A 26,253-nucleotide genomic window follows, 5' to 3' on the forward strand; every position below is an offset into this window, starting at 1 on the left:
ACCCCGTCCCCAGTTGCCTGTCGGCAGCTCTATTGTCACTGTCTGTAAAGTACTACGGCAGTGGCAGTACAGAGTACTACCCGCGGCCGTAGGCCTCTGCGACAGTCGTAGACCTGTTGCGATTTTAAATCACAGATAGCGTTCTTTTTATAAATGCATTTTTTATTAAATTTAGTTTATAAAAATTTTAATTAATTAAAATTTAGTTAGTTTAAATATAATTTAATTAATAGTTTAATACAAATTTTAATTATTATTATTTTATAAATTTTAAAAGAAAATATTAATATTAAAATTTATTAAATTAATTAACAATTAATGGATATAAATTAATAAAGGGGTTGTTAATAATATTATTTTATTTTATTAATTAGTTTAATTAAATGAAATTTAATTAAGTCTAATTAATATACGAGAATATATAGTGGAAATTAGACTTATAAATGTTGACTTTAATCAAATCGAAATTATTTATATGGAAAGAATAATCATTATTATTTTAATAATTATCTATCCTTTGATTATTTTTAGGGAAATAACTTAATGGGGTAATTTTATATTTAAATTTGAAGAGACAAATGGGCTTAACTATAAGGATTAAGATGTAATCTTTTAAACTCAAAAAATTTACATTGGGAATGGAAACTAGAAACCTTACTATAAATTAATATATATGTGTTTTTAAGACTTGACCAAATTGAGAGATTATCTTGTCTTCCATGTGTTGTCTATGTTTTGGGGTTTTGGGTTGTCCTAGTGTTGACTAGTTTAGGACGTTTACCAGAGGCTTGGGGGTTATGTGATTGTGTTGTTATGTTGATTTGATCTCGATCTTTTTACCCAACCATGGTAATGTGATGGTTTGCTCTATGATATGGTTTTATTTACTATTTATTATTGTTTCCAGTCTTCTTGTGTGAAGCTGATGTGTATGTATATGAGATACCTGACTTAACCATTTTTGAGTCATCGATCAGTTATACTTGGGTTGCTCATTGAGAACCATTGGATATTGTGACTTATCATTGATGCCTTCAGTTGCTGATAGAGAATTGTTGTGATCATTATGATTATCATTTGATGCTTTCTAGTTGCTTGTATAGGGCTGAGGTGATATTTGTGATTTGTGATTTCATGAGCCTAGTGTAGGTTATCTATGTGTAGTGTCAGGAAGTGGCTTGCAATGGGGGTCGGGGCTCTAAGAGGCTGCTTGGAGAAACCCATTGTAAGTTGTTTTAATAAGTGAAAAAATCTCACCTAAATACTAACTTAAATGAACCTAATAAGATAACTGTATGTTCTCTCCCGTGCCTTGAGTGCTAGTATAGACTAGGATGGGGTAGAGAGAACGCTTGGTTGTGACCTTGCATTTTTTAGTATGCCTCGTTAGTACGAGAGGATATTAGTGGCCGCAGGATCACAGGGGACCCGAGATTCCTAAGGGATTTCTCGAGTAACTTCCAACGTGACTTTTGCAATAACACTTTCTCGCTTGCATGGTAGGTTTCCTATGTGTCTTTATGTGCCTCTGGGTCTATATGTCAATCTATGTTGGAACCTTTGAGTTAGTGTACTTTTAGGATTTCCTGGACTTAGAGAGTACTTGTGTTTTGTGTTTGATATCCTATTTGGGTCTTGAGACTATCTCCTCAACATGGTGGGAGTGGACCATTTAGGTTCCACGTGGTTGGGTGGTAGTGCTTTTTACTCTTACCATTGAGATCCGTCTGTAGTCACCATGGCTGGAGCTTTCTTGGTTGGCATTTACCTTCTTTTTGTTCATGGATTATTATGATGGATATTTTATCATTATGGATGTATGGATGTATCATGTATGGTGAATGATTTCCTTTATTTTATTGCATGTGTATCATGGATCCAAAGAGGATGATGTATATCTATTTTTACTTATGTATATTCTTTTAAGCCTTTCATACCCTGTGACATGTACAGTGGATGAATGAGCATTCTGAATTAATTTGCCAAGAGGCATTCAGAACAAATGTATATTATATGGACATTGGACTTTCTGATTATTCTTTCATGTGGATATGGTAGTCGATAGACTTAGAATTAATTAAATTTAAATGTGACTCAACATCTTGGGATCCTTAAGGAATGTAACCTGTTATGTATGTTTTTTGATGATTACATGTTATTGGTTCCGCCACTATGTGTTTGATGTGCATGTTATACTTTTTTAAAAAAATGTTTAGCAAACTTAGTAAAACTTTAGGTTAATTATTTTGGATCCCTTGGTGGGGCATTACAGTGGTGGTAGTTGGAAATTAAGAATGAATAGATTTCTAGTGAAAAAAATTGACAGGTGGTCCTTATGATTGTGTAAACTTCGTAGGACCTAGTGGAAATGGGGTGGCAATGTTTTGATCAGAAACAAATGGGTTGATATTGGTAGTGGTGGGATAAAAGGTGAATTTCTAGACACTTAAGAAGACATCCCTATGGTTCAATGAAGTTCTAATTGGATGCACTACTGAGAGGGATTGACTGCAGTGCTAGCGGATGCATATGAAGTGGAAGTGGAAAAATGAGGGAAGGAGGAAGAAACACTACTAAGTTGGATAGAAGTAGATTGTGAAATTGGAGTAGGGATGGTGTTGGTGTTTATAGATGTGGATGCTATAGTAGTGGTATGTTGGGATGTTGTGTGGACTCATGATTGTGCCATGGAGGGTTGATTACTTTGTGGAATATGAGCACCAAGTTGGGTTGATGGTATATTTGGATCCATGGGTTCTAGTTGCATCATTTGATATCCTCACTATGGTATTAAAAAAGGGACATTAAGATTATATGGTCCAATAGGTGGTGGTAGTCTCCCAAATAAGGGATGGGTAGGATTAGATCTGTCCAAAGGTGTTGGTCTCCCAAAGCCAAAGACACCAATGTTGTCTCTAGGGAAGTTCACCATGATGGTTTCTCTATTTCTATCTATGATGGCACTATGATGGTGGGATTTTCTAGGATGCACAAAAATGTATGATAGATGTGTGGGAAGGATCCTAGTTCTAATGATATGATACCTAGGAATCTTGGGGATGAGTGATGTGATGCAAAATTAAAAGAGAGGATGATTGAATAATTTTTGGATCTATGATTAGTTGTGAATCTTCTATACTTTGAACCAATTTTCCTCTCTTTATATGGCAAAAATTCAAACTATAAGATGTTTCGCTATTTGTAGAAAATGGAGCATTCATTTTAATTTATCAACTTTCTTGGATTTCTATGGAAACATGATGGAAGAATTTTTGGATTTATGATTTTGAGTTTGGATGGGGTTGTATTTCTAAAAGAATGACCTAAATATGATGAATCTAAAAATACTTAAGTAGGATGAGCACCTATATGAAGACCTAAATCTATGGTATGATAAGTGCAAAGTGTGTCTAGAAAAAGAGGAACCTAATCCAAGAGGGTATAGCTAGTAAAGTTGATAAGGATTTCATTGACTCCACATCTTAAGGTTAAGTTTTGAATTTTATGGTCCCACTTGGTCTGTAGAGCAGCTTCAACACCTTCTTTCTCAATTTGATCTAGTTCAACAAGTCTTGGATTTGGTGTGTGTTTCTTGTGTTCTGCTTCCATCTCTCTATAAATTGTTGTTTCTGGAATTGACTTTTTTGAACTTGGGTTTTGGTTGGTCTAACATAAGGTATTCTTATTAGGTTTATCTCAACTATGGGTTAAAGTAGTGATTATGCTGAGTATAACTTTTTCTTTAAGTTGGACAATATGAACCTTCTAGATAATAAATGGTTCTAAGTAGATAAGAAATAGTTTTTATCAAAGGATAGTATAATAGATTTTATTTTAAAGAAGTTAAAGAGATGGAATAAAACCAACAAGAGTTAGGGTTGTTGCATATAGTCTTGCTAACAACCATTTTGAAACAACAAGGATAAGTTTATTTTGACAATGGATGGTTTTAGGTAGATACGTAGTGGTTTTTATCAAAGGATGGTGTAACAACTTTCCTTTTGATGAGGTGAAGTAAAACCAACTACACCAAGGGTTGTTACAAATAGACTTGTTAACAACCATTTTGAAAAAAAGAGGATAAGTTTCTTCTAATAATGGATGGTTTTAAGTAGATATGTAATGGTTTTAATCAAAGAATGGTGTAACAACTTTCATTTAGAAAAGGTGAAGTAAAACCAACTAAACTAAAGGATGTTTATGAATAGACTTGCTAACAACCATTTTGAAACAAGGATAAGACTCTTTCTGATAAATAGATATGATGTATTGTGCACAAGCAATCTCTCAAAGGACAAAGATACATACACGTGATCTCTTTAGTAAAAGATTTCATAATAAACAATGTGTATATTTTATAAAATGTTTTTTCACAAGGCGTTTTGCACAAATAAGATAGTTCAAGCACACTTTTATCACTAAGGTCATTTTGGTTTCAATGTGTTACTCATTAGGCCTCTCAGATAGAGCCCATCTTGGTGTTTTCTAGATCTAGTGCGATATTTCCCTCTAACTAAAGAGGTGGGTCGATACAAGAGTTGGTCGACAAACTTACATGTCAATGATCCTTCAAGGTATGAAAAATTAGAAGCCCCCCTTTTGCAGGGACAATGACTCTTGGAGATGAAACCTAGGTAGCCTTATGCCTCTACCGGGGAAAACAAACATGTTAGGTAACTTTAGTGAAGCCTTATATTCTCTCGCACCATGAGTAACACACCAAGGATAAAAGGGTAGCTACTAATTTGGTTCATAATTAGATCCATGGAGTCAACCAATCAATTTTTACGTACGTGATTCACTTAAGAATCTATTCTAGACATGTTGAAATCATGGGAATGTTTTCCCACCTTAGGCTACCCCAGATTCAGAACACCTTAACTTTCTTGATGGAGCAAGAAAATTTACACTTCTTCTAATTTATATACTAGCCAAAGGATTTTACCAGTTTGACCTTCTATCCAAAGGGGACACACTTCCTAGAGGATGATGAACTTGCTAGAAGCATTCCTAGGTTGTTGCAAATGATCTTGCTAACAAATTTTGGTACATGCGTAACGTATTTAAATGGTGCTATTTTGCAAGAAAGAGAAAACTCAAAGATGTGCTAAAAGGAACAATCTTAATGAACACAAGACACTTGGTTCATTCTATTTTTGAAGCTTTTAGTGTCTTCTTGCTATTGAAATCTTGAAAAAACTCATGATTAGTGTGAAAGATTTATTCCAACTTGGCAACAATGGCCAACATAAAAAATCAAGTCAACATAAGAAATCATGTGTGTAAAAGCTTTGAAAAAGGGTGGCAATAAGAACAATTTGTCTTAAGTCATTCAAGATTGTATGAATTTGTTTTAAGCACTAAATTTGAAGTGTTTGATCCATAATGTTTTTTAATACTCAAATCAAATGTTTATCACATTCATTCTTTTTAACTTTTATCATTCAAGACTTTTTTTTCTATTTAACCATTTATTCCATATGAAAGCTTGTAAATTTTCTTTATGGCATTAGAGATTGAGTTGGAGTTGTTTGTTTTAAAGCTATAGTAAAGTTGTCAAATAGACTATTTATGAAATAAACAATAAAGAAACACCTACACCCTATTCTCCCTGCAAAAATTCAGCATTTAAAAAATTTAAAAGTACTAGCGAACTTGTAGGAGTTAGCCTACGATCCCGTAGTGCAGGATTTCAGACAAACTTTGCAAAATTATGGTCCAAAACTAGTGAAAAAAGGAAAGAAAAAAAAAATTGTGGGCCACAAATGAAATACTCATAGAGAAAACCTGCCATCCAATGATCCCACAACTATGATAAGCATTTCTACAGATAGGTTTTACAATGTGTTTGAACGTGGTAGGTTCAATAAGGTTTGCTGGGACTGGATTTTTGGTAGAGTGATCCTGCATGTAAACCCACTAGAAGTAACAAGTGATCCCATAGAGAGAAGACGGGTGGAAATGAATGAGGAGACTTAAATGGCCATGTGGTAGGTAGGTTAGGTGATGACATCGATTTCGTGTTTGTGGTTTCATGTTCCTACAAAATTCTTCCCTCAAACTCGCAGTCGTAGGTTCATGAAAAAGAATTGTTTTTAGGTCTTGCTATTAGAAAATGGACAAGATGGTTGGGAGTGCATTGCTTGTATTTGGATGGATGCACTTGCAAACAATGTTAAAAACATAACATGTAGAGCAAGAAGCACAATACATCATTTTTTAAATTAGTAAGCATATGTGTAAAATGATTGGATAATGATTGTAATGTGAGGTCCCATAAAAAATGTATCCATCAAAATCCTAGTATGTAAATAACATTAAAATGAATGTAACATTCACAACTAAAGAAATACCACAAACTTTTAGAGAGGACAAAGGAGACACAGAAGAGGAATGCAAGCCAAGTATGGTAATCTCCCCTAGGTGTGACCTTGATACCTTGATGTGTCCAAAAGATGGTGGATGTGTGCTTAGGATGATCTCAAGATTCAAGTGATAGATTATGGTCAATTACAAGAGTGAGTGAAGGGTTTAACAATGGGAACATGGAGGGATTTTTCCATTATAGATGGTATTTTAATAGTTTGTGAGCTCTCAAAATAGCATTATAAATTTTCATGGGAAGTGGATAGGTTGTGAGAGGGGAAGGGTCCAATTTATAGACAAAGGGGTGGTGAGATGGAGGGCCAAGATGCTAGGATGTAAAAAGGATGAGGGAGGGCTAGGTTGTAAGGAAGGGGAAGCACATGGATTGTGATTCTTCCAATCCATAGCCTTGTGAAAAGTGTCAAAAAGGGATTGGATGGGCGAAGAGGGTCAAAATGAAAGGTAAAAGGAAGTTATGAGGGAGAAGGAGTGTGGAAGAGTATGTAAGAGGCCTTAAAAAGCCATTAAGTCATGTAAAAGTATTAAAGTCTCTTGGATAGGAATGTAAGAAGGATGGGATAAGACTTTGACTTTGGCTCGGGTTAGGAAATGTTAACCCTTGGTTAAGGTTGTTCACATGTTTAGGAGGGGGATTAGGCTTAGCTTAGGAGGGGATTAGGATGCAAGTGGCTTAGCATTAATGAGATAAGTTAATTAGTTGACTAAGCGAGGTTAGCATGGGTGAATGTGTTAGATTTGAACGATGATAGGGTTTAGGAATGGATTAGGGTTAGAGATTGATTTATTAAATAGATTTATTTAATAAAAGGGGATGTGGGATTAAATTAAATATGTATAGTGCATTAATTTAATTTAATGGAGAAATAGGGATTTAATTGGTAATTAGACTTTTGGTTGTCTTTTGATATCATCAATTGGGCTATAGTTAATAAAATTAATTAATTAACTAGGGGATGATGATTAATTATTTAAATATCAAATATTTAATCAATAATGTCCTAGAAGATGACTAAATATGATTAATTAGCAATGTAATTAGATTTAGGTGTCTACAGTGGGGGTCCTATTTCTTGGACAAGTTCTTATGCTATATCAACTAAAATTATTTTCCAATATTTTCACTATTCCTCTAAATCCTTATCAAAAGATTACTCAAATCAACTTTTAGTTTTCAAAAATAAATATTGATCAATCTTTCAAGGGGGTATCACATCAAGTTTGTGTTGTCCAAAGTTTGCATCATACAAAGTCTTGAGACAGGGGCAACAAGGTCAAATGTTGTTGTCTTGGAAACAATGTGACGTATGCACATTATTTCAAAGAGGGGAAAAATGTATAAACTTAAGAATTGTCAAGTAAATTAATTAAATATTTTTATATTTAATTAATGTCTTTCTTCCATTAATCTTAATAAATTATTTAATTTATTAAGTTAATTCAGTTTCTATCAATTAATTAAATATTTTATATTTAATTAATATTATTCTTCTATTAGCATTAATAAATTATTTAATTTATTAAGCTGATTCACCTAGGTTAATTGCACTATCCTAAGTCTCCTAAATAATCCTATTAAGTGATTTACTAAAATTACTTAGTTATACACTCACCTAAGTGACTAAGTCTATTAGTCCACCTATTTAGTCCATGTCATGTGCCACATCATCTTTGCACAAATAATTAATTATTAATTAATCTTATTTACCCTCACACATATGTCCTATTTTTATGGGTTCACAAAGGGGTATGCATCGCCATATGACTTGGTCTTTGCGATACATGTCTCTGGGTAACAAAGTTTTCTTCCACTTCCTCTATTCTGTAGGAGTCAATCAATCCACCTCATAGGGTCAAAGATGACTCATGAGACACTTGTCTTGTAGTCCTTCTTGAGGAAAAGGTCTTCTTAAGGGTCTTGTTGAGATGTGTCCATGTGTCCTTCCTTTTCCTAGTATTCCTCTCACATTCTAACTAAGTCCCTCTTTCTCTCAACTCCCTCAACTAAGTTAATCTAATTCATCCATGTGTCCTAAATTTTCTCTCTACCATTAGATGTTGCCACCTATGATAGGGTCCTCCAAAAGTGTATAAAAGGAACCGAGATTCACTCACACTATCTAATTAGCAATTATGCAATAGGCATTCTATCATCTTTTGGCAATCAAGAAATTATCAAGCAAATCCATATCATTTTCATCATCACATCATAGCTCCATTAGAATCATAGTTTCTCACCTATCTAAATTCTTCATTCCATCTAGTTCATAGAGCATTTTAGGTTAGTTTCATATAGAATTGCATTAAAATTCATATTCTCCAACACCTTGAAGCATCTTGAAGAAAGGAGTCGATTCAAGTCTAAGAGCTCACAAATCCAAGAACTCAATCTTAGGAAGACAATGGAGGCACGTTGCAGCTAGTAAGCTAAAGTAAAAGCCTCATTTTTAGCTTACTTTGTCTTTTAATCCTTCATTGGGTGTGCATTATTAGATTAGATTAGTCTTTTCTGCATTGTTGATAATTTTGGCATCCACTTTCTTTTATATCTTAATTTAAAGGAGTTACATCTCGTTATTAAATATCTCTTGAAATTTACTTAATTTATATTATTTCATATCATATTATTTATTTTAATTTTATTATCATTTATTACTAAATTCTATTTAGAAAGGTAATAGACTTTCTACAATATTCTTTCTTGTGTTTAATTATTATTTATTAAGTCGTTGTAAGTTTATTGTTATTTACTTATTTTATATCTTATGTTAAATATTATTTATTGATAATAGATCATTTATGTTATTACTTATATAATATTATTATTATTTAATTAATTTATTTGATCAGTAATAGGTCAAAGCCAAACTTTTTATTATTAATTTATAAAACTTATACATGGTTCCTTCATTTAATTGGGCATTGAAAGGAAAGAAAGGAGTCAAGAAAACCTCCAGTCTTATTATCATTTCTTATTTTTATATTAAATTTATTATCATTATTTATTTATTAATATTACATTAAATTATTATTTATTAAAATTTTATTTTAAAATAAGGACATGGCAATCCATTCTTCCTCAAATTGCTTGTCCTCAAGCAATTAGGCAATGTATTCTATTGATTCGAAGTATGTAAGTTTTTAAGTCTAAATTCTTAGATTTCTCTCTTGACTATGATTGAACACCTTCCAATATTCATTATCTTTTCACATTACAATTTCATATGAATTATTTTCCTATATCCTCTTTTTCCCTACATAATGGCAAGATCATGCTCTAATACCACTATAATATCAATTTTTGGGATCGATCATGATTGATACTTATTTAGTCAATTGTAATGTATATGTCTTAATAATATGTCCATAATAATAATTCCAACTACACAATCATATTATTATTTGGTTTATGGATGAATGGTATAGATGCTATCTAAGTTTCCTATGCACCAGCTACTATGAACTCCCTCAAAGTTTACAAGTCCAAGTTTGTGTCCTGAAGGCTTACATATCATTGACCCTTACCCTGTATTGGGATATGATCCATTAGCTTGAATTTATACAAGCCCCTCCTTAGTAATACATACTCATAAAGTTATCTTTAATTCTTATGCCCAACCTTATTACTATTCCATCTCATGATAGAAGTAGTGGATGTTAACCAAGTTGCCTAGATACCACTATCAATGGAATCTATCAAAGTTTATAGGTCCAAGTCTGTATCATAAAGGCCTATGAAATACTTGTCCCTAGCTTATCTGAGGATAAAATTTTATCGCTTGAAATTTATACAAGCCCCTCCTTGGTAACACTTCAATTTTCTCTTCTAAGGCAATAAGTAGTAGGATTGAAATGAGGATATTTATTTCTAATTTTTCTATTATAATTGATATTACAATCTCATTATTGTAAATGATATAAACACTACAATAGTTATGCTTGTCCATGGATTATCACTATTCATATATATAAATATGTATATCATATAGATACAATATATGTTAGAATTGAAGAGTTCCATTGTATTTATATTTTCCTTTAGAATTATATTTCATTCAAAAAGTCACAACCCTTGAAAATTACAATCCATGTGAAAAGTCACACATCTTCATAATTACAACCTTATAATAGTCACATCCTTTCATCATTAAATCTTTTTGAAAAATCATTCTTATTCTATGCATATTATTTTCCTCTTCTATTAATCCTTCTTTAACTCTTTATCTTTTCTTCATCTTCTCCTCTCTTCCAAATGAACTCTCCTCCCTTTTATACTTTAATTTGAAGGAATCACATCTCTTTATTACATATCTCTTGACTTTTCGTTAGATTTAGTTAGTTTATATAATTCTATACTTACTTATTTACTTCAATTTTATTATCATTTATTATTAAATCCTATTTAGAAAGGTAATACACTTTCTACAATATCCTCTCTTGTATTTAATTTTATTATTTATTCATTCTTATTTTAGTTTTATTTAATTGTTTTAACTCTTATTTTAAATAATTTATTTATGATAGAGCATATATATTATTTATATTATTTTAATAATATTATATTATTATTTTTAATTTTATATAATTATATTAATTTTAATATATAATTATATTATTATTATTTATTTAGTTATTGTTAAATTTTTATCTTAAAATGGAGACATGACAAAAATATTAATTATTATTATTATTTATATAATATAAAGGATCTTATATCTATCTTTAACTATTGTGTAACTTTCTTCCTTTTATATAAATGATAATAAATTTTATCTATATTGTATCAAAAAGTTGTATTCCAGTTTGTCCATATCTCACTTAACATAAGTTATATTCCAACTTACTATTAACAATAACACTTATAACCTATTCACAACACCCAAAATAATAAAGTGGTATACATAACGCCTATACTTATGATTCACATAAAGATAACATATAACCTATTTTAAAATATTTTATTAACGACGTCTTATTAGATCAAAAATTTCTTTTTAATGATATTTTTATTGTTTCTTACACAAGGACACCATTCATTAAATAATAGAAAAACAGAAGGGCTTCATGTGCACATTTGCAAGAAAGTCAACCTAGTGTAGGAGTAAAAGTTGGTCCATAATAGGGATAGATACTCAAAGAGGCTTAAACAAAGTATGGTCCCTTCAAGGAGGAGGTGATGGTGAGGCTTAAACAACACACATTAAGGTGTAACTATGTGTGATGTCTCTTGTAGACCCATTTACATATTTTTGTTCATAGTAATATTTGTGTCAATCTAAAATTTTAAAAAAGATCAAAGTGTGTATCTCCCTAAAAATTGCTTCTTATGTTTAAATATTTAATGCAACACATTCTTTACATAATACTTTTGCATGTATATTTTATAATAATTTATTTGTAAACAATTTTAGTTTACTGATAGTTTATCATAATAGTTTACAGTTATTTCAATTCTTACAAACCAGCCTAATATTCTATTACAAACTAAATTGTTATGCTAAGTAATTATTATAATGTGATATAATAATATTATCAATACTAATAAGATTTAATAATTTTTAGAATATATTTAATTCATTCAAAATATTTTACAGTTTCAATTTAAAATTAAAATTAAGTAAGGTTAAAAAAGATTTCATGTGTGAATTAGAACCAATTATATAGATTATATTAATTTTATAATTATACATCCTAAGATTACAATATACATAAAATTCTAATTTATAAATTTTAATTTAAGTTATAAATAAAATTGGTAATTATAATTCTATTTTTGTTTTTATTTATATCAAAGTATTGATTTTAGGTTATTGTTTAGAGTTAGAATCATGATGATGATAATGATGATTATGGATATGAGTAGTAACTGAAATACAATTAGGATTAGGATAAAGATTAATATTGTTATAATTAATGTTAAGAGTTATAGTGAAGGATATAATTAGTGCTAAGGTTCAAATATAGATATAGATATAGATATAGATATGCATATGCATATACATACAATCCTTCAAAATTCATATAAAAATACTTCATATTGTCATACAAACAATGCTTTAAAATAGAGATATTTTAATACACATTATATACTTATGTTATTTATAAATTTAGTTATCTATTTATTTCAAAATTTATCTATTATATAACTCCAAGTTATTGCCATAGTTCATCTATTAAGTATACAACAATACTTCCATTACACTACTATAGGTGTTAATGTGCATGTCTTGCAAGAATATATTGTCTTAAATTATGACCTAAACTACATCAAAATTGTTTCGTTATAATTGAACTATGAGTTAAATAACAACTACTACCATGTTCTAAATTTTTTAATTAAAATATTATTATCTTTTATAAATCTAATTGATTTTGTTCTTAATTTTTTAATGTGATTATATTATATATCTAGATAATCTAATCAATCTTATAGAAAAAGATAAATTTAAAATTATTTATATTGTTCAATTTATTATTATTATCATTGTGATATGTAAATGCTACATTTGATAATAAATAGTGTCTTTGTTATCTTATGAAAAGGGATCTGATCATATGAAAAAATGACTACCTAAAGTGTGTTTTTGGTGACCACTCCATGAAAAATAGATTTTCAAGTCAAGAACAAATACTAGATATTCTACTACGAGTAATGGTCTCTTGACAATAGCAACACATATCAACTTTTGGCTTCATTATAAAATGATGGGCAAAGAGATCTATTTGAACACTCCAATACGGATTATCATGAAAATGAACCATTCTTCACCAATTTAATTAAATCAAGAACCATATATGTTGTGGGCTCTAGCTACAAGAGATGGAAAACTGGGGACAACCGCTCTAGGAATTCACATCTTCAAAATTGCTCATCAGTCAACCAAGCATCAAGGTTCTCATATTAACAAAGGTTTTTTTTTTAACTATGGAAAGGCTCAACAATCAAATCTCCTTTTATGGGTGCGCCGAATATGCCAATACTAGAAACTAAGATTGAAACAATTATTATGTTGTCATTGATGTTAAACCTTACTAGGGAGACATTTACTAATATTGTAGAGTGCCATATAAATTGATTGATGAAGATGATTTGAAAAGAGAGTTAACTAGATAAACTAGTGCAGTTGTTGACTAAAGAGGAGCAAGTATGTTGGAATTACAATGAGCACTTGATCAACTAGTCATTGACAAAATAATGTGTTGCTTAATCATTATATGAATTGAAGAAGATAGTTGAGTTGGAGTATAGAAGAGAAAACAAGAAGTTGAGTAAAACACTAAGCTTGACCAAGTATTAGTTTTACCAAGCTAATGAAGTAGATAATTAAGGAACTTGATAATCAAAAAAATATTATTATCCGAGTATTAGTTATGGCTAAGCACAATGAAGAAGAAAAATGCAGTAGCAAACGAGAATAATGAAGACCAAGCAAGCCAGTGTAAGTCAAGCGAGACAAAACAATACATACTAAGCTACATTATGATGACTAAGTAGAAGAAGATAGTGATAACCGAGTGTTAGCATTTTTTGTAGCTTATAAAGAATCAAATTTTGAGGCCGACATAGTTGAATTTTTACATTAGTCAAGATGTGTGGATGATAAGGATTGACAAGTTGGCATATTTAATACATGAATTGATTTTGTTAAGCAATGAAATGCAAGGATTTAAAGAGACTTTCCTAGAAGTGTCAAGAAAGGATAAAGAAAAAATGATGGAAAAATTCAATGAATCTATTCAAACCCTAAGATCTGTGATGATGTTTAAGTAAAAAAAGATCAAAGATACCAATTTAAGGAGCAATACAAGATGATTATTAAGATTGATTTGTTGTTGATTGGAAATTTTGTGGAGAGCTTGTGAAGAACAGAGTAGCTGGGGAAAAGATAAAAGCTTGGTGAAGTGTGATTTCTTGAAGGGTTTCTAAGTAGATTAGAGATGGAGAGTATAATGAAGTTGAATCAATAAAATAAAAAATGAGCCAAATGGAGATCTGAATTTGCAAAGTGAGTTGTATCTTGATAGATCAAACCTAGTTGTTACTTTCTAACCACTATGACAATAAAATCCTTTAATCAAGGTTGACCTAAGAGTCATTTGCAAATCCTTTAATCAAGGTAGATTCTAATGGAATGATCCAATTCGTCTAACCAAGCCACTCCTAACAGGGTGATTACATCCTCTAACTAGGTCACACATAACTATGTGTTTTATAATCTTTAATAGGGTTGCCTCTTAACCGAGCTCACTTTAGAAGAGTGAAAAGTGTTATCATGTTACTTGGTGGTTTTTCCCAATTTGGGTTTCCACATTAAGTAATGGTGTCATATATTTGTGAATTTTATTTTGTGATGCATATTATTTACTATTGTTTTATTTCTATTAGTCAGCATATACTGAACAAAGAGTTAGTGATGAATGAATAAGTTAAGTTGTTATATTGGCCAAGTGATTTTATGAGGTTGAATAAGTTGTGTGAAGTTATTAAACATTAAATTAGTACATCTAGACTCAAGGATAACTGATTCACCCCCCTCTTAGTTATTTTAAATATTCTAACAATTGGTATCAGAGCTTTGGTGCTTGTAAGGAAAGTTTGAAGGAACTTAAAGATCAAGATCAAGATGTATAAGAGAGAAGTACCTAATATGAACAAAGAGAACTTTCTTGCATGGAAATGACTGACAAGATTACATCTATATAGAGTTGGATATTCTATATTGTACTACCTAGAAAATGAATATATTAAAGTCCCTAGATTCATGACTATTGAACAAATGAAGAGAACCAACATCACAATCAAATGATGATAGATCTAACATCTTACCTAAGTTATGTTGAATTTGATGGTGTGAAGGAGTGCACTATTGCAAAGAAAATGTGAGACTAGTTTGCTAAAATCCATGGAGGAGACAAAAATGTGTTAAGGGCTAAAAGAAAATTTTTGAGAGGCAAGCTTGATGATATGAGAATGAAAGAAGTAGAGAGTGTTGCATAGTCGGAGTTGGAGGAGACATATCTAATGATTTGTGATAAGAAATGTCTTTAATATTTTCTTCATGTCCATCCAATTAGAGTATCTGCAATTCAAGAACTGAGATGTACACCTAGTAATGATCTAACTTTGGATAGTTTAATTGATAGACTCACTACATTTGAATTGTCAAATTTTGATAACTATACACCTTCTACTATTCAGTGTTCTTTTAAGTCTCAGCTAATCATTGATGGATATAAAATAAAGAAAAATAATAATCATGTGGATAGTGATAGTTAATTAGATGATGGTCTTGATGAGTTAGAAGCATTATTGGCAAGAAGGCTACCAAGAGGAAAAGGGGAAATACAAATTTAAATTTCTTATTATGTATTTTACATGCAAAAAATTTGGTCATGTTGCTACAAGATGTGCTGAAAAAGATGAGAAGGAGGAAAGGAAAGACATAATTTTATTGAGGAAGGAGAGACAATAGAGAAAATCAGGGTAAAAAAAACTACAAAGGAAAAGGTAAGAAATCTGGTTGCATTGCTAAATAAGATGGTTTTGATAATGATACTGATAAAAATGATGACAAAGTTATTTATGTTGCAATGAAAGATGAATTTGATGAGGATGACAAAAATGCTTTAATTCCCCTTTTGAATAAGAATGACAGGTGGATAATTGATACAGGTTGTTCATATCATATGACTAGTGATACACATAAGTTTGAAAATATAGAACATTATAATGGAGTAGTGTTAAGTTTGGAAATGATGCACCATGTTATGTGAAAGGAAAATGATCAATTATATTGAATGACAAGATTAGATGTGATAATGCATATTGGGTAGATGGTTTGAAATATAACTTGTTGAGTGTAGCACAGTTGAACATTTCAGGCTACCGAGTTGAATTCCAAAATAGAAAGACAAAGGTTTATGATGCTACTGGTGAACTAATTGGAAGTGGAGAGAAAATAAGAGGTAACTTGTTCTGTCTAAACCTGTTTGAAGATATTTGTCTATTTTCACAATTTGAAGATGTTTGGTTGTGGCATAAGAGGTTACGCCATGTTAATTTTGATAATTTGGTAAGCAATAGTAAGATGAAAAGAGTAAGAGGATTGCCAAGATTGAGAAAACCCAATAAAGTGATGTGAAAATAATTTCAAATGGGAAAAATGACAAAGTCTAGTTTCAAGAGCAAGACCTATTCTTTTGATGCTATTTTGAAGTTGGTTCATACTAATTTATGTGATTCTAATGGAGTGAAAAGATATTATGGTGGAAAATACTTTATTTGTTTGTTGATGATTTCTCTAGAATGATGTTTGTGATGTTTCTTAAAGAAAAATCTGATGTATTTCAAATTTTTAAATGATATTTGGCTAGAGTTGAAAAGGAAATAGGTAGGAGTCTAAAGTGCTTGAGATCAGATAGATAAGTTGAATTCATATTAGATGAGTTCAATATATTCTACAATGAAAACATAATCAAGAGAAAAATTAGTGCACCAAGGACTCCACCACATAATGGGGTAACTGAATGAAGGAATAGGTCAATAATGTATTGTGCAAGACACTAATGATTGAGAAGGATGTTTCACATCAGTATTAAAGAGAAGCTATAAGTACTATAGTCTATACTTTGAACTAAGTTCAAGTTAAGAAAGGTACAAATAAAACCTATTTTGAACTTTGGTATGGCTATGCACATCTGATTTCAATTATTTCAAAATATTTGGAAGAAAATGTTACATATTGAAAGATGTAAGGAAAGGAAAACTTGATGCAAAAAGTGATGAAATTATATTCCTAGGATATTCCACTAAAAGAAAGGCATACAATTTTTTGAATTCTAAAACTGACAAAATTGTGGAAAGTACAAATGTTAGAGTTGATGAGTTTGCAAAAAAGAATGAAGAGGAATGCAAGAAATAACCCAAAAATTATAGAAACTTTGTTTATATATATAAAGGAGAACCTAATACATTACCTAAACTAGAGAAAGAGGTTACTAAGCACTAGTAGCCAGTCACTATTGAGGTTCAATAGAAAAGATTTGTTGAGCATCAACCTATTATCGAGTATTAGGTTGTAAGAGATAAGTCACACAAAGAAGAAGATGAACATCAGAGAGAGGAAACCAAACACTAGAAAAAAATTCCAATTTGCATGAGCGAAAGACATTTGAAGAAGATGAGAAATCATAATCTAGTGAATTACCACAAGAAGAAAGAAGATCTAAACTTGTCTTAGCAAAATATGTAAGAAGACATCATACATAAGACCAAATCATTGGAGATAAAGATTCAAGAATCATGACAAGAAATAAGTTGAAGAAAGATACATGTTTACTATGTGAGTTTGAGCCTAGATTAGTTAAAGATGCTCTGAAGAATGAAGATTGGATTAAAGCAATGAATGAGGAGATTGATAAAATAAGGAAGAACAAGACATGGAATTGATACCAAGGCCAAAGGACAAGAATGTGATTGGAACAAAGTGGGTATTCAGAAACAAGCTAAATGAGAAACATGAAGTCACAATGAAAAAAGTAAGGCTAGTTTTTAAGGGATATGCACAAGAGGAAGGAGTTGACCATGGAGAGATATTTTCCCTAGTTTCAAGGTAGGAAGGAGTAAGAACTTTACTTGCATATGTTACTTACAAAGAATTCAAAGTATATCAAATGGATGTCAAATTTCCATTTTTGAATGGAATCTTGGAAGAAGTCTACATTGATCAACCTAAAGGAGTTTTTAACCTTGACAAGAGGAACATGGTATACAAATTGCACAAAGCATTATATGATTTGAAACAAGCTCCTAGAACATGGTATGTGTTTTAGAATAACTAATGACAACAACAATTTGTTCTTGAAAAGTGAATCCAAAAATAAGATACTGCTAACTGAAATATTTGTTGATGATACCATATTTGGAGGACATGATTTGTTGTGCAATAATTTATCAATGAGACGAAGAAATTTTTTGAGATGTCAATGTTTGGAGAGATTAAATTCTATGTTGGTTTGCAAGTTTATTAGATGAAGAGAGATATTTACATTAAAAAATCAAAGTATATCAAGGAGACATTGAAGACTTTTGGAATGGAAGATTCAAGACCAGTTGGAACACTCATGGTTATTGATCACAAAATTTTAAAGAATGATTATTCTGCTGAAGTGAATCAAACATTTTATAGGTCAATGATTGGAAAACTATAATGTGGTGTTCATAGAAAACCTGACATTGCATTAGCTATTGGTTTTTTTGAAGGATATATTGTTAAACATAAGGAGAAGAATCAAATTATGGTTGTAAAGAGAATATTGAGACATCTAAAAGAAACATAAAACTATGGATTATGGTACAAGAAGAATTATAAGTTTGAGATGAAAGTTTACATAGATGCTAATTGGGTTGGAAACATTGATGACAAAAAGAGTACAAATGGAGGAGCTTTATTTCTAGGAAAGAAACTAATTTCATGGAAAAGTAAGAAATAAAACCATGTTTCTTAATCAACAACAAAGGATAAGTATGTTGTTGTAGCTATTAATTATTCAAACATTGTGTGGATCAAACAATTATTGAAAGGTACGAAAGAAGAAATTATTAAACCTATTGTAATGTATTGTTATAACACAAGTGCTATAAATAGATCTAGGAATCCTATGATGCACACAAAGACCAAGAGGATTACAATCAAGTATCATTACTTGAGAGAGTTACTATAAGACAAATAAGTGGGACTGGAAGATAGCTGATTTTTTTATGAAGGCATTACCTAAGGATGCATTTGAGTATCTAAGAGGAAAGTTGTGGATCACTCCTATTAGAATGATTTAGAATAACTAAGAAGGGCGGGGATGGTAGGGGGTTAAATCAATTATCTAAGGTTCAAATGTAGAAATTTAACTTTTAATCACTTCAACTACTTCAGATCTAAATATTCAATAACTTACTCTCTATAATAGATAATTAATAGCATAAACTTGAAGTCCACTATCATAATAGTAACAAATTTACAAAATGTAAAGCATAAATAGTAAAATATATCAAATAGCATTTACACAAGTTTAATACTAGGATTTAATGTGGAAACCCAATTTGGGAAAAACTACGAGTGAGATTCCACCAAATTTTCACTCTTTTGAAGTGGGCTTTGTTAGGAGCCAACACTATTAAAGGTTACAAAACAAACTATTAAATGTGTCCTTATTAAAGGATTTAATCACTCTATTAGTAATGGCCTTGTTAGAGGACTTAATTACATTCCATTAGAATGTAACCTTGATTAAATGATTTACATATGACTTTTAGGTCAGCCTTGATTAAAGGATTTCAATACTAATACAACTATTATAAAACAATATCAAGTTTGATCTAACAAATACAACTCACTTTGCAAATACAGATAAAAATTTGGTTCATATGTTAATCCACTAATTGGCCTTCATTTTCATCTCTTTCTTTGATATGCTTGCAACTCCTTCAAGCAATCACTCTTCACCTCTTCACAACACTTCTTCACCTCTTACTCAAGTTCTCCAATCAATAACATCAAAAACTTCTCCAATTGCCAACCTTGTTAGATTATCCATTATGCCTTCTTAAATAGGTAATTATAATCTTTTTCCACTTAAAAATCATCATATATCTTAGGGTTTGGTTAGATTCATTGAATCCTTCCATCATTTTGTCTCCTTTCTATTCTAGAAACTTATCCTTAAATCCTTGCATAGAAAAACTCAAACACAATTTTCCTTTAATTAAATGTTCTAGGTCATCCATCCTTATCTTCAACATGCTTTACATGTTCCAATTGTGTCAGTTTGAAATCATGATTTACTCATAATTCTATTAAATGTTGTCCCTTGGCCAACACTCTATTTTGACACTTGGTCATCAGTGGATTACTCTATCACTACTATCTTTTTTGTTTAGAACATATGCTAATCCCTGGTCAATATGGATGATTGGTCGACACTATATTTTCTTGACATATATTGGCTCTCCATCAACTCTAGCATCGCTCAGCTTAAGCTTCAAATTCATTAATTTTCTACACTTTTGCTTGGTCAAGCCTATGTATTTGGGCTTTATTTGATCACTTCTTCTAGGATTTAGTACAACTATCTTCTTCACTTGTAACATGGTTAAAAAATCACTTTAACTTGTCATAGTCCAATTGATTCAACTGCCTATTATAATTCCTCATAACTCAATATTTCCTCTAGGTTATTTTGTTATGTCCTCAAATCCTCTTCATTAATCATCTTTCTATGACACTCTACTCAGATAGAAAACTATCTTACCAATAAGGTTTTTTTGGATACAATTGTTCAATTGTGTGTTGTCTTGATGTCACATAAATGTCATATCAGTCATCAGATAGAGTCTACCAAGCTCAGAAGATCAGAAAGGCAAAGGATAAAGTCTACCGAGCTCAGAAGGTCAGTAAGGCAAAGGACAAAGTCTACCGAGCTCAAATGGTCAGTGAGGCAAAAGGATAGAATCTACCGAGCTCAAGAGGTTAGTAAAGAAAACTTGCAGTATCTATCGAGTAAATAGTTCTTACTGAGCTCACTCGGTCATCAAAGGAAATGTGGCAGAAGTAGTTCTTACTGAGCTCTCATGAAGGAATTCAATTCTTACCGAGTAAACTTAGCAGCCAAAGGATTTTATGGATATTACAATGTTAATCGAGTCAAGAAAGTTAACTTAGGAAATTTTTGTAAGCAGTATTTACTGAGCAGGGTCGGCCAGTAAAGGATTTCATTATTTTATGAAACAATGTTTATTTGTTTAGAGTAATATTTGTAGCCAACTGATGTATGGTTTATTGGTAAATTTAACATGTAAATGGGCTGACTTGACAATCTAAATGGTATAATTAAGAGGTCAAGTTGTGAATTCTAAGTGTGTAGTTGAAGTGTGTGGAATCAATGTGATATGTAGACTAATTATTGTGGAAGAAAATTTGAAGGATGGTTAGAGATCATTGAGGAGCAGCAAATCTATACTTGATCAAAGAGGATCTAATGATGCTGAATAGAGACCTGTAGTCAAAAAATTTAGTTGCATCATGTTCAGGTCAATTCATTGTTTCTTTCTAACCATTGTAACAATGATTTTAAATCTCTTAACAGAGTTGGTTTAACAACCATTTTGTAAATCCTCTAACAAGGTGACAGTTTAGTTGAATTTTCTAAAGACCTCTAGCAAGGCCACTCCTAACAGGGTGATGAAATCCTCTAATAGGGTTACACCTAATAGTGTGTATTGTAACCTTTAACAGGGTTGGCTCCTAATAGGGTTCACTTCAAAAGAGTGAAAAATTGGTGACTAGTTACTTGGTGGTTTTTCTCATATTGGGTTTCCATGTTAAATCTGGTGTCTCTTATGTTCATTTTGTTTTCAATTGCATGCATGTTTGCTTGAAGATAAGTAACAGTTTAATTTACCGAGTTACAACATTTTTGTTATGTTTACTGAGTATTAGTAGTAACTAGATCTTTAAGACATCTAAGGGATCTATGGATTAATTTTTGTAAGTAACTGATTCACCCCCACTCTTAGTTACTCTACCTTTAATTCCAACAATTGGTATCGGAGCTTTTGGTGCTTATAGGAAAAGATATCAAGGATCTAAGCTAAAGATCATAATGTCTTACAAAAGGGAAATTCCAAGACTTAATAGGGAAAAATTCTCAGCATGGCAAAGATTGATGAGGCTTCATCTGGCTTTTATTGGTGATACAGGGCTAAAGTACCTCGATGAAAAATATGAAGAACCTTCTGGTACATTATCTGTCAATGATATTGCTGAAAAGAAGACTCACAACAACATGATGATGGATATAGCATCTACTCTGAGTTATGAAGAATTTGATGATTTCAAGGATTGCAAAACTACCTTTGAAATGTGGAACAAGCTGAAAGAGATCTATGCAGGAGATGATAATGTGAGAAGAGCCAAAGCAATAAGTTTGAGAGGACAATTTGATCAAATAAGGATGAGAGAGGATGAAAACATTGGAAAGTATGTTGAAAGAGTTAAAGCATGTGTTAGTACAATCAAAGCATCTGGAGGAGATATCAATGATGAGATAGTTATAAGTAAAGTTCTTAGAACTCTACTTCCCATTTATGCAATCAGAGTCTCTGCAATTCAAGAAAGAAGATGTGAGGCAAATCATAAAATAAATTTAGAGGCCATAGTTGGAAGATTGACTGCATTTGAGCTAGACAACTATGACAATTATGTTTCAGCTATCAAGAACATTGAATCGACATTTGAAGTCAAGCTTTCACTCAAAGAAAAAGGAAAAAAGATAAAGGATCCGCAATCAAATAGTGATGAAGAATCAAAAAAAAGTTCATATAGTGATCTTGAGGTGGTTGAAGCTCTACTAGCAAGAAAATATTCAAGAGGCAAAGGGAAATACAAAGGTAAGGTTCCTCTAATCTTCTTTTCTTGTGAAGAAATTGGACATATTGTAGCTAGGTGCCCAAATAAGTAGAACAAAGATGAGAAGAAAGGTCACAAGTACAATGGCAAGAAAGACTTCAAATCATTCAAGGATAAAGGCAAGAAAACATGTTTCATGGCTAAAGATTCTAATGATTCTGATGATGAAGAAGAAGATGAAATTGTCTACATTGCTATGAAAGATGAATCTAATAATGATGAAGAAATGGCACTCATTTCTCATATGAGTAGAAATGATACATGGATCATAGATAGTGGTTGTTCTCATCACATGACTGGTGATAAAACTAAGTTTGAATACTTTAAAGACTATGATGATGGCAGTGTAAGATTTGGTAACAATGAACCTTGTTGTATAAGAGGAAAAGGAAGAATCTCACTAATCAAGGAACTTGTATGTGATAATGCATATTGGGTAGAAGGACTAAAGCATAATTTGTTGAGTGTGGCACAACTACTCAATAATGGATTCAAAGTAGAATTTATGCATGGAAAAGCAAGATTTCTGGATGGAAAAGGAAAGCTGATTGGATCAGGCACTCAAACAAAAGGTAACTTATTTTATCTTGAACTTGGTGAATGTTCATGTTTCATTGCTCAAATTGAAGAAATTTGGTTATGGCATAAGAGGTTATGTCATGTAAACTTTAACAACCTGATAAAGATTAGTAAATTTAGGAAAGTAAGAGGCATTCCTAACATAAAGAAACCTAAGGTTGGTCTATGCAAGAATTGTCAAATTGGTAAAATAGGAAAGACTAGTTTTAAAAGCAAGAACTATCAGATTGAAGAAGTTCTAGAAATTGTGCATACTAATTTGTGTGGACCTATTGGCATTGAAAGTTATACTAGTGAAAAATTCTTCATTCTGTTTGTTAATGATTATTCAAGAATGATGACTATCATGTACCTAAGAGAGAAATCAAAAGCATTTAAAAAGTTCAAATGGTATTTGGCTAGAGTAGAAAAGGAAGCAGGAAAAAGACTAAAATGCTTAAGGTCTAACAGAGGTGGTGAAATTATTTCACATGAGTTCAATAACTTTTGCATTGAAAGGGGAATCAAAAGATAGGTTTCAGAACCTAGAACTCTTGAACAAAATGGAATAGCAGAAAGAAGGAACAGGTCTATCATGGATTGTGCAAGAACCTTAATGATTTAGAAAGGCATTGCTATCAAATACTGGAAGGAAGCTATCAACACTGCAGTTCATACCTTGAACTGAGTACAGCTGAAAAAGAACTCATTCAAAACACCCTATGAGTTGTGGTATGGCTACAAACCCAATGTAAGTTATCTAAAAGTATTTGGAAGCAAATGTTACATTTTGAAAGAATTTAGAAAAGGTAAATTTGATGTAAAATGTGATGAAGAAATATTTTTTGGATACTCTTGCAAAAGAAAAGCATACAAATGTTTGAACTTATCTATTCACAAAGTCATAGAAAGTGCACATCTGAAAGTTGATAAGTTTGCAGAAAGAATAGAAGAAGAAAGCAAAAAAGAACTTGAAGACTACAGAAGATTTGTTTACATGGAACCTGATACAATGCTAAGTATACCTATTAATCAAGAATCCTCAACTCCAAATTCTTCATTAACTGAGTCACAAGAAGCTCAAATTGAGTCGTTACCTACCAAGCTACAAGAACCTGAGTTGCAAACAGAAGCTATTGAGATAGCATCTACTGAGCCTGAGCAACCAGAATCAAAACTAGAAATTGAGACATAGAAGGATAACAATGCAAGTCATTCAGAAGGCAACGAGCCTGTGTTAGCCAAGTATGTCAAAAAGCATCATGCACCAGATCAGATCATTGGAGATAAATAAGAAGGAACAATGACAAGAAGTAAGTTGAAAGACACTTGTTTACTTGCTGATTTTGAACCTAGAAATGTCAAAGATGCACCACACAATGAAAGTTAGATTGAAGCTATGAATGAAGAGATAGAACATATAGAGAAAAATAAAACATGGACTCTTGTACCTAGACCCAAAGACAAAAATGTGATTGGAACAAAGTGGGTATTCAAAAACAAACTAAATGAACATGGCAAGGTATCAAGAAACAAAGCTAGACTGGTATGCAAAGGATACTCTCAAGAAGAAGGTGTAGACTATGGAGAAACTTTTTCTTCTGTTGCAAGATTGGAAGGTGTCAGAACCTTACTTGCATATGCTGCATTCAAAGGATTCAAAGTTTATCAGATGGATGTCAAGTCAGCATTTCTCAATGGCATATTGGATGAAGAGGTTTACATTGTTTGTTGATCTAGACAAGAAGGACATGGTCTGCAAATTGCATAAAGCATTATATGGTCTAAAACAAGCCCCTAGAGCATGGTATGAAAGATTGCATAACTATCTTATTCAGATTAGTTTTCAAAGAACTAATGATAATAGTAGTTTGTACATAAAGGAAGGATTAGACAATAAGATTGTTTTGGCAGAAATATTTGTAGATGATACTTTGTTCATAGGAAATGATGATCTTTGCAAATTTTTTTTAGAACAAATGAACAAGGAATTTGAAATGTCAATGCTTGGTGAAATCAAATTCTTTGTTAGTCTTCAAATTCAATAGAATAAGAATGGCATCTACATCACTCAATCTAAATACATCAAGGAGATACTGAAAAAGTTTGGTATGGAAGACTGCAAACCAGTTGGGACTCCTATGTGTACTGGATTAAAACTTACCAAGGATGATGAATCAAAGGAAGTGGATCAGACATTGTATAGATCTATGATTGGAAAGTTGCAATATGTAGTGCACACAAGACTAGACATTGCCCTTGCAATAGAAATTGTAGCAAGATTCTCAGTAAAACCAAAAGAAAATCACATGATGGAAATCAAAAGGATCATGAGATACTTAAAAGGAATTGAAGAATATGGATTATGGTATAAACTTGGAGGAAATCTAGATTTAAAGGTGTTCACTGATGTAGATTGGGTAGGAAATATCGATGATAGAAAGAGCACAAGTGGAGGAGATTTATTTCTTGGAAAAAGGTTGGTTTCTTGGACAAGCAAAAAGAAAAATTGCACATCTCAATCCACAGTAGAGGCTGAATCTGTTGCAGCAGTAGTAAATTGCTCAAATATTGTATGGTTCAAACAATTTTTGGAAGGTATGAAGCAAGAAATAAAAGAACCTATTGTTATGTTTTGTGATAACATAAGTGCAATTAACATTTCCAAGAATCCAGTGATGCATTCAAAAACCAAGCATATTGCCATAAAGTATCACTTTGTTAGAGAATTGGTACAAGAAAAGGAAATAAGGTTGGAATATGTCCATACAAAGGAACAAATTGCTCACATATTCACAAAGCCTTTATCTAAGGATGCATTCTTGTATCTAAGAGGTAAGTTAGGGGTCAT

This window comes from Cupressus sempervirens, chromosome 8, assembly GCF_028749045.1.
Source record: "Cupressus sempervirens isolate cs-2001-9-10 chromosome 8, ASM2874904v1, whole genome shotgun sequence".
Taxonomy (NCBI): domain Eukaryota; kingdom Viridiplantae; phylum Streptophyta; class Pinopsida; order Cupressales; family Cupressaceae; genus Cupressus; species Cupressus sempervirens.